This window comes from Gorilla gorilla, chromosome 13 (assembly GCF_029281585.2).
Source record: "Gorilla gorilla gorilla isolate KB3781 chromosome 13, NHGRI_mGorGor1-v2.1_pri, whole genome shotgun sequence".
In the NCBI taxonomy this organism is placed as follows: Eukaryota; Metazoa; Chordata; class Mammalia; order Primates; family Hominidae; genus Gorilla; species Gorilla gorilla.
In genome coordinates, this window is record NC_073237.2 from 47011520 (window position 1) to 47026156 (window position 14637).

General features: G+C 33.9%; 1 protein-coding gene across 11 annotated transcripts in view; it reads right to left on the reverse strand.

The window, feature by feature from the left end:
• CNTLN (centlein) overlaps window positions 1–14637 on the reverse strand; it is a 365528-nt gene that overhangs the window by 63130 nt on the left and 287761 nt on the right. The gene's annotated exons all lie outside the window — the stretch shown is intronic.

Genomic DNA, 14637 nt, shown 5'->3' on the forward strand with positions numbered 1-14637 from the left:
AAATGGCTGTTATCAAAAAGACAAAAATTAACAGATGCTGGTGAGGACGTACAGAAAAGGGAATTTTCATACACTATTGTTGGACATGCAAATTAGTACAGCCACTATGGAAAACAGTATGGAGTTTCTTCAAAAAACCCAGAAATAGAACTACCATATGATCCAAGAATCCCATTACTGGGGTATACAGCTAAAGGAAACGAAATCAGTATGTCAAAAATACCTCCATTCCCATGTTTACTGCAGCATTATTCACAACAGCCAAGATACGGAATCAATCAAGTTATCCAACAACAGATGAATGGATAAAGAAAATGTGATATATATACACAATAGAATACTATTTAGCCATGACAAAGGAATAAAATCCTGTCATTTCCAATAAGATGGGAGTAATGAAGGACATTATGATAAATAAAATAAGCCAGGCACACAAATACAAATATCACATATTCTCACTCACATGCAGGTGCTAAATAAAATTGATCACTTGAAGGTAGTGAGTAGAACGGTGGTTACCAGAGGCTACAAAGGGTGGCAGGCGTCGGGGTGAAGAGAACTTGGTTAATGTGTACAAAAATACAGTTAGATAGAAGGAATAAGTTCTAGTGTTCAGCAGTACAGTAGGGCAACTACAGTTAGCAATAATTTATTGTATGTTTCAAAATAGCTGTAAGAGAAGATCTAGAATGTTCTCAACACAAAGAAATAAATTTTTGAGATAATGGATATTATAATTACCCACACAATGCATACAATTCACATTGTATGCATGTAACAAAATATCACATGTACCCCATAAATATGAACAACTATTATGTATCAATAATTTTAAAATGGGTAAATAAGGGGCGTGACAGAATACTAGAGAGTTTTCAAATAGTATGATTTAAAAGATAGGTAATTTTGGTAATATTAATGATATTAATTACTAATGGGTGACAATTGAAAAGAGTAGTTTATTATAGGAAATCTTAAGCCAGCTATGATAACACGGGCTGGAACAGGAATATGATTCTTGGAAAGAGTCTAGGGAGAATTTTAGGAGATGTATAAAATCACACACCTGAAGAGATCATTTATTTTATATTAGTTATATTTAAAAGTTATAGAATCAGACTAGAAATAAAGATTAAATATACAAGTACAGATGTCAATAACTTCATACCTTCTTCAGACAGATGAACAATCAATTCAAATACAATATGGTAAGTTTTCAGAAAATGTGTTCAAAGTGTTTAGCTATGGAAATCACAGAAGCCATATTCTGAAGTTGAAATTTTTTGCCAAATATTAAATGTCCATTCAAATGAAACTAGTAAGAGCAATAAAATTCCTTTGCTTGGCTAACCATATGTGAATCTAAAATTTTTGGAATCAAATTATTATATTTTTAATATAATTTTGAAAAAATTCTACTATAGTTAAAAGGGGTAAAATGTAAAATATGTTGGTATTTTTATTTTCTTAAAAATCTGTGCAGGATGATTAGAGAGAGATGACTCTATAGTCAGAACACAAGGTTCAAGGTTTTGACTTCCCATTTACTAACCATGACCCATGGATAAGTTATTTACCCATGCAGTCTCTTTTTTTCCTGTATAAAAACAGGATAATAATTCTTATCCAATTAACTCATGGATATTCTGTATTTCTCAAATTGTGAAAGTATGTTAAAATTCTTTGCAAATTTAAAGCGTCATAAAAATGTTATATTTCTAAGTGCCTTAAATTTAATTTGATATGAAATATAAATACACACTCAAATACTTTATTTATATATTCCAGTGTATGATATCCCTTGTTCTGAAGATGATTAATTGAAGAATGTTCCCATGGGTACTTCAAGCAACAATTACAGCTGTAGCGAATATAGTCATACAACTGTTGCCACAGTCTACAATAGCTTCCATTAACAATTCTTGAATCTATCACGGGGAACTTCTGTTATAGCTAAGAAGTCTCCAGGAACTTCTGTTACAGCTAAGAAGTCTTATATATTAGCATTGTTGAGATAAGACAAGCTCAGATAAATAGGGTGTTGCTACTATGAATCTGCTTATGTATATTTTTATTGACTACTTCCACAGTTGGCTCATATAATGAGTTTTATGCAGATTTGTTTTTAATTATTACTATAAAGTGGTATTTTTATTTAAAACATCTATATAAATATACAAAGCCAAATATGTAATATCTGATGATATTTCTAGAGCATTTCTGTATTTTCAAAGAATCTATAAAAATAACTCACGATAATAGACACTAACTGCCTCAAATCGTTCAAGGAATGAGCTGGAATAAATTAATAAATAAATATAATTTTTTAAAAAAGTAAATAACAAAGGTCATCCAATGATTAAAGTTCTTAATCATTTAATATATATGCTATTCTGATTTTAGAACACTAAAATAACTTTCCTTCCTATAATTGTGTATTATTGTGACCTTGAGAATGCATTTATTTGAAACATTACATAGTAAAGAAGGCCTACTAGTTAGAGTCAGAACACCAGAATATGAGCAAAAGATCTAAAACATACTAGTGAAATAAACATGCACAAGTTAACTAAACTCTCTGGATCTCAACTGAATTATTTTTTGAATGAGAATAATTATGTCACAGTTTATAAAGATCAAATAAGAAAAATACTAAGTTTGCAAAAGCTTCCACTGTGCAAATATAACCTAATCTCATTACTGAAAAATAAAATCAGCTTTTTCAAAAAATAAATACAACAAATCAAAATAAACTTTTGAGAAGGCATACAGTAGCTGAGTCATTCAGTAGGCATATGAACTTATACAAGTTAATTTCTGTAAAATGGAGATAAAAATAGTATCTAATCTCACAGGGATGTTGTGAAAATTAAATGAATGATTGTACACAAAGTGCTTAGAAGATGCCCTGTACTTAGTAAGCACGTAAAGGTTAGCTATTCTCACTATTATTATTATCATAATCTGTCTGGACTAACTTTTCCCCATTAATATTTATTATCCTTCTTCTGTACTGCAGGGCAGTGTACTCATGAAGTTGAAAAGTGCAAGAGGACTCCTAATAAACCTGAAAGTGATTCTGCTAATTTTGTTACACTACCTCTCATCCTTTGGGCCTTGGTGTCAATGTCACCTTCTCAGAAATGCCATTCCTTGAACAAGGGTGATCTAAAACCAACCTTTCTCTCCCTTTATCCCTAATTACAATGCACTCTCTGTAATCTTTATTTTACTTATTCTGTTGCATGGTTATTATATTCTGTCTCTTACCACAAATAAGCTCCATGAGAGTAAAACCACACCTGTGTCTAGTTCACTGTTGTGTTCCCATTATCCTTCATGGACCCTAGCACACAGAAGATACCCAAGCAATGCTTGATGAATGAAAGAATGATCTTAATGGGTTACTATGCAGCCAAATCTGGAAATCTGAGACAAGAGGAAAGATGACTACTATGGTACAGATGTGATAATTCCACCGTTGAGAGCCCCAACACTGGCTTACTTCAACTAAGGGCAATAATATTTTCAAGGATCAATCCTTAAATGTTGGTAGTTTTAATTGCCTTAGCCACCAAATACACAGAATCATGAAGTAAAGAAAGTATTAAGTGGGAAAAGGAATTGGAATAGTATTGAACTGTCATGCCTACATGTATTAGTATGAATTGTCTTTGTTCTTCTAGTAATTAATTTAGAAAAAAAAGAAAACAGCCACTGAAAGTTCATGTGAGATTTACAGGCTAAAATACACCCACTGTACTCTTTACTCATGAAATTTTAAATATTTTGTTCAATCTTTGATAACATATTTGACAGGAAATACAGGTAATTTTTTTTAAAACTATCTAAAGATTGGCAGTCTAGAAGACAATATAACCTGAAAACCCTCTGTATCACATAGAAAATATATGATATCAAGTATTCTTTTCGATGTATTGCTGAAAAATCTAAAAAAAAAAAAAAAAGCAGCAGCAACTCAAGGGCTGGGATCATAGTCACCTATAGAGAGCAGCCAGCAGCAGAGCACGAAGCATGTGACTGGAGGTTTGGTAGCACCTGCTGCATGGAAATCACCAGGACCACCAACTTCAGGAATTGTGGGAGCAGGAGCTGAAACTTTGACCTTGGGCTCAGAGAGGCCAAATTTGAGAATCCTCTGGAGTGCTGCAACTTCAGTTCAAGGGTAGACTAAAAAATATTGCTAGGATAGAAAGGTAATAAAGAAATATGTCTCTGATTGGGACCAGGGCAGAGTACAAAAATTCTCAGTTATCTCTACTGGGAATGTTTATATCTGTGACTTTACCTCATGTGGGTTGAAATCTGAATTTTTCAGTGTAGGTCAGGAATCTTACTACCCTGAAAATTAACATAAATATTAAGTAGTGTAGTCTGGATGAATGCTCCCCAAAGACAGGGTTCAAGGAATTACCACAATGAATTATAATTTTAATTTGCTGAGCTGCAAATTAAAATTGTACACACATGTAGAAACATCCCATCCTGGCTCAAAGTAATCAGAAAAAACAAACAGGAAGATTAGAACCTCAAGAACATGTGACTTGAAAGAATATATAAGTTTGTTTAAAATGATTAAAGATACAAAAGAAGAAATTAAAGTCCAAGAAGAGAACAAGAGTTCATAAAAAAGATTCTAATAACTCAAATAAAATTATTACATATATAAAATGTATATATATTATATACATGTACATATGGATATAAATACAACATGACAAAAATTTTGGACTTTAGCTCTCTCAGATAACAATATGTAAGATGTAGGAAGACTATCGAAACAAGACAAACAGTAAATAGTTTTAGATTAATGGATATTAGTCTACTTTTTACACTTTTAAAAATTCTATTTCTTGCTACAATTTAGAAGTTATACACTTTCTTTCTCTTTAAAACCAATGTGGAGGTAGCTCTAATCCCTTAGCCTTTGCACTCTGGGCCCGTGATGGGAGTGGCAACATGGCAATGTGAATTGCTTTTGGGGTCCTTCCCTTTTCTTGAAAGATTGTGCAGGTTTATAGTTAAATAGATCTATTGGCCCATCCAGAAAATCCAAGAAGTTTGACAGCTTTCCTTCATTGTCTATTTCTTCATTTCCTTTAGACCCAGCTGGTTGCTCCTGGCATAATCCAATCTCTGTTCCTGATTTCTGCTAAGAAGGATTAGGTCCCTGGTTCACATTCACACAAATCTCCTCATCAAATGATTGTACAGCCACACTCTTAATATTCTCTTCAAAACAAACTTTCTCGTTATTTGCACTATCAGTAGGCTGAAAAATGTCCATATCTTCCAAGTTGTGGTATACTTATGCTTAATAATTTTTGTTCAGTTTATCTCTCTCCTTTAGATTTAACCAAGCAATCAGGAGAAATCAAGCCATTCCTGTAATGCTTGCTTAGAAATTTCAACCAACTTCATCACTCACAAGTTCTATCTTCTACAAAACACTAGAACACAATTCAGCCAATCCAAGGTTTTTTTAAAAAAAATATTTTATCATAAGGATTGCTTTTCCTCTAGTTTCCAGTAGCATGTTCCTCATTTCCATGTGAAACCTCACTAGAATCGCCCTTAACCTACGTATTTCCAGCATGCACCTCAAAAATCTTCTAGCTATTATCCAATTCCAAAGCCACTTCCACATTTGATGTGTTACTGCAGCACCCTATTCTTGGCACCAAAATCTATTAGTTTGCTTGGGCTGTCAAAACAAACCACCAGACTGGGTGGCTAAAAGAACAGAAATTTACTTTCTCACAGTTCTAGAGGGCTAGCCATCTAAGATCAGGGTGTCAGCACAGTCAGCTTCTAGCGGCAGATCGCTTCCTGGCTTGCAGATGCCAGGTGTCTTGTTGTGTCCTATTATGGAAGAGAGAGTAGAATCTGGTGTCTCTTATTATTATTATTAGGACACTAACCACATGATGAGGGCCCACATGACCTCCTTTAACTCTAACTACCTCCCAAAGGCCCCATCTCCCAACACCATCATACCAGGAGTTAGGGTTTCAACATGAATTTTGGAGGAACACAATTCAGTCTGCAGCAATAATACAACTCTTGAAACCAATTTTGTTATTTAAACAAACATTGAGAGATAATCAATAAAATAACTCATCCATTCATATATAAATGAATGATAAAGGTTACTCTGTTTTCGCTATAGATATTATTTCAGGAGAGAGCTTTTTAGAAGATACACTAAACAGCATGTATAACTCCACAAAAATTTCATGTGATATCTGTCTTAGTTTGCTGTCTATTTCTACAACAGAATACCACAAACTAGCCAATTTATAAGAATAGAGTTTTATTTAGCTCATGGTTTGGGAGGCTAGGAAGTCTAAGAGCATGGTTGCAGCATCTGGTGAAGGCCTTATTGCCAGGTCATGACATGGCAGAGAGCATTACATGGTGAAAGGGCAAGAGTGTGCCAGTCAGCTCAGGTTTCTCTTCCTCCTGTTATAAAGCCACCAGTTCTATCATAGGGACCCTGCTGATGACCTTATGTAATCCTAATTACCCTACCTCTAATCAACATAAGAATTTAGGGATTAAGTTTCCAACACATAAAACTTGGAGGACGTATTGAAACCACAGCAAAATCTGTCAGCTGAAGTTTTATACATATTTAGTGCCTACTATAAAACATTCAACAGACTTTCTAAAAAGTGTGCTATGGGTAATGGCCACATTTTCTTTGATAATATGATTCTGGTAGTTTGTCTCTGTGAGCTAATACTGTTTGATCTTTAGGATGACACATATATTACTAGAAAGAGGTATCCACAGCCATAATACACTTAAGTAATATTATTGGAACAAAAAAAGAGAGCATTTACATCCTGTTAGCCTTAAGATTTGGGACTCATTTTCATGTTTCAATTAAATTATGAGTAACACCTTTAAGTCAAAAATCTGATCATTCAAACTGGAAGAGTAAGTCAATATAGTCTGCCTTACCCTATTTCTATCCCTTGATGTTCACTTTTGCAATACAGATTTTAATATGTAAGGAGAAAAAATACATTGTTTTAATCAGAAACTAATTTTAAGAAAATTTACCTGAAATATATTCTAACGAATTAAGTTTAATAATAAATGAGATTGAGGGAGGGAAGCAGAGCAAAATGGCCAAACAGAACTCCAGTGACTTTCTTCCCTCAGAAGCATCAAATTCAACAATTATCCAGGGAAGAAAGCACCTTCCTAAGAACCAAAATTAAGGTAAGCAATCAGGCAAACCAGATTAAAAGCTGGTTTTAACATCATAGCAAAGAAAGAGGCACTGAAGAGGGTAGAAAAGAGAGTCTTGCATTGCCTACATCATCCTTCCCTCATTCCCCAGCAGTGCTACACTGAGCCGAGAGAGAATCTGTGTGCTTGGGGGACAAAGTCCTGTCACAGTGGAACACAACACAAGGCGGAATTCTGCTGGTGCCCAGAGAAGGTGCATTTAAACTATCCCCGCCTTAGAGGAGTCCTCCACCCCACTGGTAGGAAAGTGACTTCCAGCAAGCTCCACTACCAGCTAACTAAAGTGTTCTGCAGTACTGAATAAATACGAAAGGCAATAATAAAATCTGCGGTCCTTGGGCAAGTCTGGGTGCTGTGCTGGGCTTGGAACCAGTTGAACTGAAGCGCACATAACCCACTGAGACATCAGTTGTGGTAGTAAAGAGAGTGTTTACATCACTCCTCCCTTTACTCCAGGCAGAGAAGCTCAGTGAGAGAGTCCTGATTGCAGAAAGAAGGAAGAGTAAAGAGTACTTTGTCTTGCAACTTGGGTAAAAGCTCTGCCACAGTAAAATAAATCACCAAGCAGATCTCTGAAGCCCCAGATTCCAGGCCCTAGCTCCTGTACGGCATTTCTAGACCCACCCTGGGCCAGAAGAGAACCTGCTGCACTGCAAAGAAGAACCCAGTTCTGGCACGACTCACTACCTGCTGACTAAAGAGCCCTTGGACCTCAAATAAACATCAGTGGCAGCCAGGCACTAGTTGCCAAAGGCCTTGGGCAATAACCACTATGTTGCTAGCTTCAGGGGTGACCTAGCACAGCCTCAGCAGTGGTGGACATCGAAGTGACTCAGTCACCAGACTCCTTTTGTTTGGGGCAAAGTGAGGGAAGAGAATGACAGTCTCTGTCTGGCAATCCAGGGAATTCTCCTGGATCTTACCTAAGCCCACCAAGGTGGTACAAGTCTGCAAGAATCACAGTGTTACCGGGATTAGGGTATCCCCTAGCGGAGATGTGGCTTCAGTGACCCAAGACTTAGGTCATAACACTCAATTCCTTTGAATATCTAGAAAGCCTTCACAAGAAGGATGAGCACAAAAAAGCCCAGAATCCAAAGATTAGGATAAATACCTAACACTTTCATGCCCAGACACCAGCAAACATCCACAAGCATCAAAAACACTCGGGAAAACATGACCTCAATAAATGATCTAAATAAGGCACCAGTAACCAATCCCAGGGTGACAGAGATATGTGACCTTTCAGACAGAGAATTCAAAATCACTGTTTTAAGGAAGCTCAATGAACCAAGAAAACACAGAGAAAAAATTCAGAATCCTATCAGAGATATTTAACAAAAATATTGAAATAATTTTTAAAAACCAATCAGATATTTTGGAGCTGAACGATTCAACTGACAAACTGAAAAACGCATTAGAGTCTCTCAACAGCAGACTTGATCAAGGAGAAGAAAGACTAGTGAGCTTAAAGATGGGCTATTTAAAAATACACAGGGGAGAATAAAAGAAAAAAAATAATAAAACTTGCCTATAGGATCTAGAAAAGAGCCCCCACAAGAGCAAATATAAGAGTTATTGCCTTAAATAGGAGGGAGAGAGAGAGATCAGGATAGAAAGTTTACTCAAAGAAATAATAACAGAGAACTTTCCTAACCTAGAGAAAGCTACAAATATTCACGTATCAGAGGGTCATAAAATTAAACCAAATAAGAGATTTAACCCAAAGAAGACTACCTCAAGGCACTTAATAATCAAAATCCCAAAGGTCAAGGATAAAGAAAGGATCCTAAGAGCAGAAAAAGAAAATAAATAACATATAAAAGAGCTCTAATACAGCAGACTTCTCAGTGGAAACCTTACAGGCCAGGAGAGAGTGACATGACATATTCAAAGTGTTAAAGAAAAGAACGTTTATCCTAGTGTATTATACACACCAAAAATATCCTTCAAACACTAAGATGAAATAAAGACTTTCCCACACAAACAAAAGCTGAGAATTTTGCCAACACCAGATCTGTCCTACAAGAAATGCTAAAGGGAGTTCTACAACCTGAAAGAAAAGGATGTAGATAAGCAGTAAGAAATCATCTAAGGGTAAAAAAACTCACTGGTAATAGTATGTACATACACAAATACAGAATAACAGTGTAATTGTGATGTGTAAACAAAAAAGATATAAACAACAAAAACTGTAAAAGTGGGGATTGGATCAAGTTAAAATGGAGAGTGTATATTAGGTTTCTCTTTGCTTGTCTATTGTTTTTATAATCAGAGTTTAGTTGTTATCAGTTTAAAATAATTGGTTACAAAGCATTATTTGCAAACCTCATGGTAACCTGAAATCATAAAACCTACAACAGATATATACACACACACTAAAGCATGAAATTAAAAACCACTACCAGAAAAATCACTTTTACACAAAGGAAAATAGGAAGGATGAAGGAGAGGACCACAAAACAACCAGAAAATAAATAACAAAATGGCAGTAGCAAGTACTCATCTATGAATAATAATACTGAATGCAAATGGACTAAACTCTCCAACCAAAAGATACATAGTAGCTGAATGGATTAAAAAACAAGACCCAATGATACACTACCTACAAGAAACTCATTTCACCTATAAAGATGCACATGGACTGAAAATAAAGGGATGGAAAAAGATATTCCATGAAGTGGAAACCAAAAAAGAACATGACTAGCTATACTTATATCATATTTTTAAAATTTGAGACAAAAAAATATAAAGAGAGAAAGAAAAGGTCATTATGTAATGATAAAGGGGCCAATTTAGCAAGAGGATATAACAATTATAAATACCTATATATCCAGCACCGGAGTACTCAGATATATAAAGCAAATATTGTTAGCATTAAAGAGAGAGCCAGACTTCAATATGACAATACAATAATAGCTGGAGATCTCAATACCCTACTTTCAGCAATGGACAGATCATCTAGATAGAAAATCAACAAAGAAACATCAGACTTAATCTACATTATAAACCAAATGAACCTCATGGATATTTACAGAACACTTCATCAAACAGCTGCAGAATACACATTCTTCTCCTTAGCATATGGATGAGTCTCAAGAATAGACCATATGTTAGGCCACAAAACAAATCTTAAAAATTGCAAATAAGTTGAAATTGTATCAAGCATTTTCTCTGATCACAATGGAATTAAAGTAGAAATCAATAACAAGAGGAACTTTGGAAATTATAGAAACACATGGAAATTACACAATATGTTCCTGAATGACAAGTGAAGAAATTAAGAAACAAGAAATTAAGAGGAAAATTCAATAATTTCTTGAAACAAATAATCGAAGCACAACATACCAAGACCTATGGAACACGCAAAAGCAATACTAAGAGAGAAGTTTATACCTAAAAGTGCTTACATCAAAAAAGAAGAAAAATTTCAGATAAACAACCTAATGATGCATCTTGAAGAACCAGAAAAACTAGAGCAAACCAAACTCAAAATTAGTAGAAGAAAAGAAATAATAAAGATCAGAGCAGAAATAAATGAAATTAAAACGAACAATATGAAAAAAATCAATAAAACAAAAAGTTGGTTTCTCAAAAAGTAAAACAAAACATACAAACCTTTAACCAGACCAAGAAAAAGAGAAGACAAATAATATCAGAGGTGAAAAAGCAGATATTACAACAGATACTGCATAAATTTAAAGCATTGTTAGTGGCTACTGTCACCAACTATATGCCAATAATCTGGAAAATCTAGAACAAATAGACAAATTCCTAGACATATACAATCTACCAAGATTGAACCATGAAGAAATCCAAAACCTGCACAGACCAATAGCAAGTAACAAAAACAAAGCCTAATAAAAAGTCTCCCAGCAAAGAAAAGCCCAGGACCCAATGGCTACACTTTGGGAGGCTGATGTGGGTGGATCACGTGAGGTTAGGAGTTCAAGATCACCCTAGCCAACATGGTGAAACCCCAACTCCACCGAAAATACAAAAGTTAGCCAGGCGTGGTGTTGCGTGCCTATAGTCCCAGCTACTCAGGAGGCTGAGCCAGAAGAATTGCTTGAACCTGGGAGGCGGAGCTTGCAGTGAGCCGAGATTGCGCCACTGCACTCCAGCCTGGGTGACAGAGTGAGACTCCGTCTCAAAAACAAACAAAAAACTGTACTACAATAAAAATAATGCTGTATATTATTTATCAATGTACATATGTGTGCAACAATTTTTTAAATTATTGGAAAATTAGTATGAACACCTGAAAGTGTCTCCAGAGACAGGCAGAAGAGGATGGGGCTGTAGATAATGATTAAATAAAAATGTAGCTTTATTTATCACATTTTCTATCTTTAAAATATACAGTGGAAGAATATATGTTAATTTCTGAAGGGTATAAGGGTATTTCTTATATATGCTTTCTATTTCTCTGTATCTCCTAACTTTCCAAAAATCTTTTATAGAAAACGAAGTTAATTTCTCATGTTTGAATGCCTAGTGTGAGAAAATATCATTATTTTCCTACTTTTTGTCTAAATTAAATAGTGTATGACCTGAGAAGCATAAATAAATTTATAAAATTAAACATTGCATGTGTATAACATTTTCCTCATATTAAAAGGGAGCTCTGAAGAATGGGGCTAGCATGTTTTTTACTCATATCTTTACACCTGTGGCAACGGATACATACTTTGAACAAATGCAAAAGATTTATACTTAATTTTTCTTGAAAATAGTTGATGGCTATTTATATATTCCATCTATAGAATAATGCTTAGTATAGGGCTATAGTGCATTTCAAAATAGGTTTAGAATATTTTACAATGATATTTACAGTACCTGCTTTTGGGAATCACAAATCTTTGCCATTTACCTAGTATACTATTTAGCTCATAGTTGTAAAATACTATCTATATGTAACACATATCTTTAGAGTAGGCAAAATGTAAAAAAACAAAAAAACAAAAAAATACAGTTAAAGTGATGACAGCTCAGTCTAAACATGTAAAAAATCTATTATCTTGGTTAAAATTTTCTTCCAAAACTTTAGCGGTTTGGCCTATACAGTTCAAATTTCTTCTTCTAAGCTTTTTTGAGGAAATTCTATAATGGTTTAAAACACATTGCAATGAAACTGACAGGGAAAAAAATACCAAAGAATACTTTGTGTTCCTCTTATCAACCTCCTAACGAACAATGGTACTTTTAATTACATATGAAAAAGTTGAAAGTCTTTGAAAAGTTTTCCTGAATGTAAAGTAATATCTTTAGTATGGAGGCTGCCCAAATATTGAAATCTGTCTTAAATGTTAATTATTAATGCACAATAAATTCAAGACCTATAAGTTCAAAACCTATTGATGCCTGATTCAATACTTTAGAATAAAAAAAAATGTTGAGGGTTTTAAAATCACAAGATACAGATATAAAATAATTAAATTAGAATATTTACCGAGCATATAGGAACTCTACCATAAATAGGCAGGAAAAGAAAGACTGAACTTAATCTGTTTACCTAAGTTCCGTTATTAAAAATATCACAGAAATCAACAGATACTACCCAAATCCTCAAGTTGGTAACCTGAAAAATTTCTCAGTAGATGAGAATCTGGGATCTTGACATCTTCCATCCCAAGCTTTGGTTATTATGTTAGAGCCCACAAAGACTATACCAATGTATTAACTAAAGAGAATTTGTCTGTATCTATGTAATATTTGGGGAGTTACTTTATCAGTAGAGAATTCTAAGTTTAGTTACCACATCAGTTATTTCTCCATATGTACAGAATATTCAAATTAAATCTAATTCTAGTTAATCACTAGTTACATTTATTTGAGTTCACAGCGATTTTTGAGATGGAAAATTTCTAAATTCTGATTCTTACTCTTTCCTAAAGTACTTTTTTGAACATTAGATGTTCTTGGACCTTTCTATCATCTAAAGAAAATCTGTATTAAAAAATAAAATTACATATAACAATGAGATATAAGTTATACCTATAACATAGCAGCAAAAGTAAGACATTTACCTTGGAATAGATGAGATTTGAAATAGCTAGAATTGAGGGTAACTTCAGGGAGAAATTCATATGAAAGTAATTCATTTGATCATCTATACTATACTCTCTCTAAAATGCAGATGAACCATGCAGTAACTGAGGTGCTTTTTATACCTCCTAATTTTCTCTTTACGAGTAGTTGAAATCTGTGCTAAAATGTGGATTTCTTACTTGATACTACCAAGTATGGCACCTCAAAAATTATAAGAAAGGACATTAAAATTGATTGCAAAAAAGGAAAAAAAAGTATGTCTAACACAGATTTTTAGTTGAATCCCTAGGGTACTATTTTTATTTTTCTCATAGTGTATGCAATTTAAGGAACTCCCAAGAAGTAACTATACCACTACTTTTCAAACTCTCAATGAAGAAAATCCTTTTCCAAGGAGAATGAGGAAAATAGCTTTTGTAACAACTCTAATCTTTTATAATTTTCCTCTGACAATATCAGAATTTACTCTTATGAAAAGCCCGTGGTCTAGTAAATTATTTAAGAGAACACCAAAAAGTTCAAATGTTTTTTGTATAATAAGATTGAACAATTAAAGTTGAGAATTTTTTCTTTCTTTTAAAAAATGTTCTTTCATGTCACTTTGCTATTTGCACAAAAAAAAACTTAGGAATACAGATAGTTTATAATATCACGGTGAGATATAAAACAATGTCATTTAACTAGAGAAGAAAGAAAGGAAGCGTAGGAGAAAAGAAAAGGAAAGGGAAGAAAGAGACGATATTAAAGAGAAGAAAAGAAAATTCTAGCCAGTAAAATGTATATGGGATGAAATCATTTTGGGAAATGTGGTTCCTATACAGTGGTTGTGGTATCAGTGGCTGTGTCTAAATTCTAACATAGAGCTCAGTCTTATCTGGTATCCCACTGCCACATTTCCGATGGCCAAGCCTGTAAAATCCAGAAACTTCTGGTGTAAGCTGGAGTGCAGTTAAGGTTGGGGTATAAGGCTACTCTGGGAATAAAGTCAGAACACAATTCTTAACTGGCATAACACTAATCCTCCACCATTAAAATGTTTGAATGTATTGTTTGAATCAAAGCACTAGATACTAGAATTAGAGAATTTAAGTGTAACTTAAAATTATGTGTGACAGTGATTTAAAGATTGTTTTCTAATATAATGAAATAAATTTTTCTGTGCAAAATAATTTTCTAACAAATCATTCATTACACAAGCAAGTAGCGTAAAGAATGGAGACCTAAAGAACAAAAAATCTTTTCTTTTTCATTTGCTTTAAGTTCATCTCAAAGTGTAAGTTAAACTTGTGCTTTAAGATTACCTTA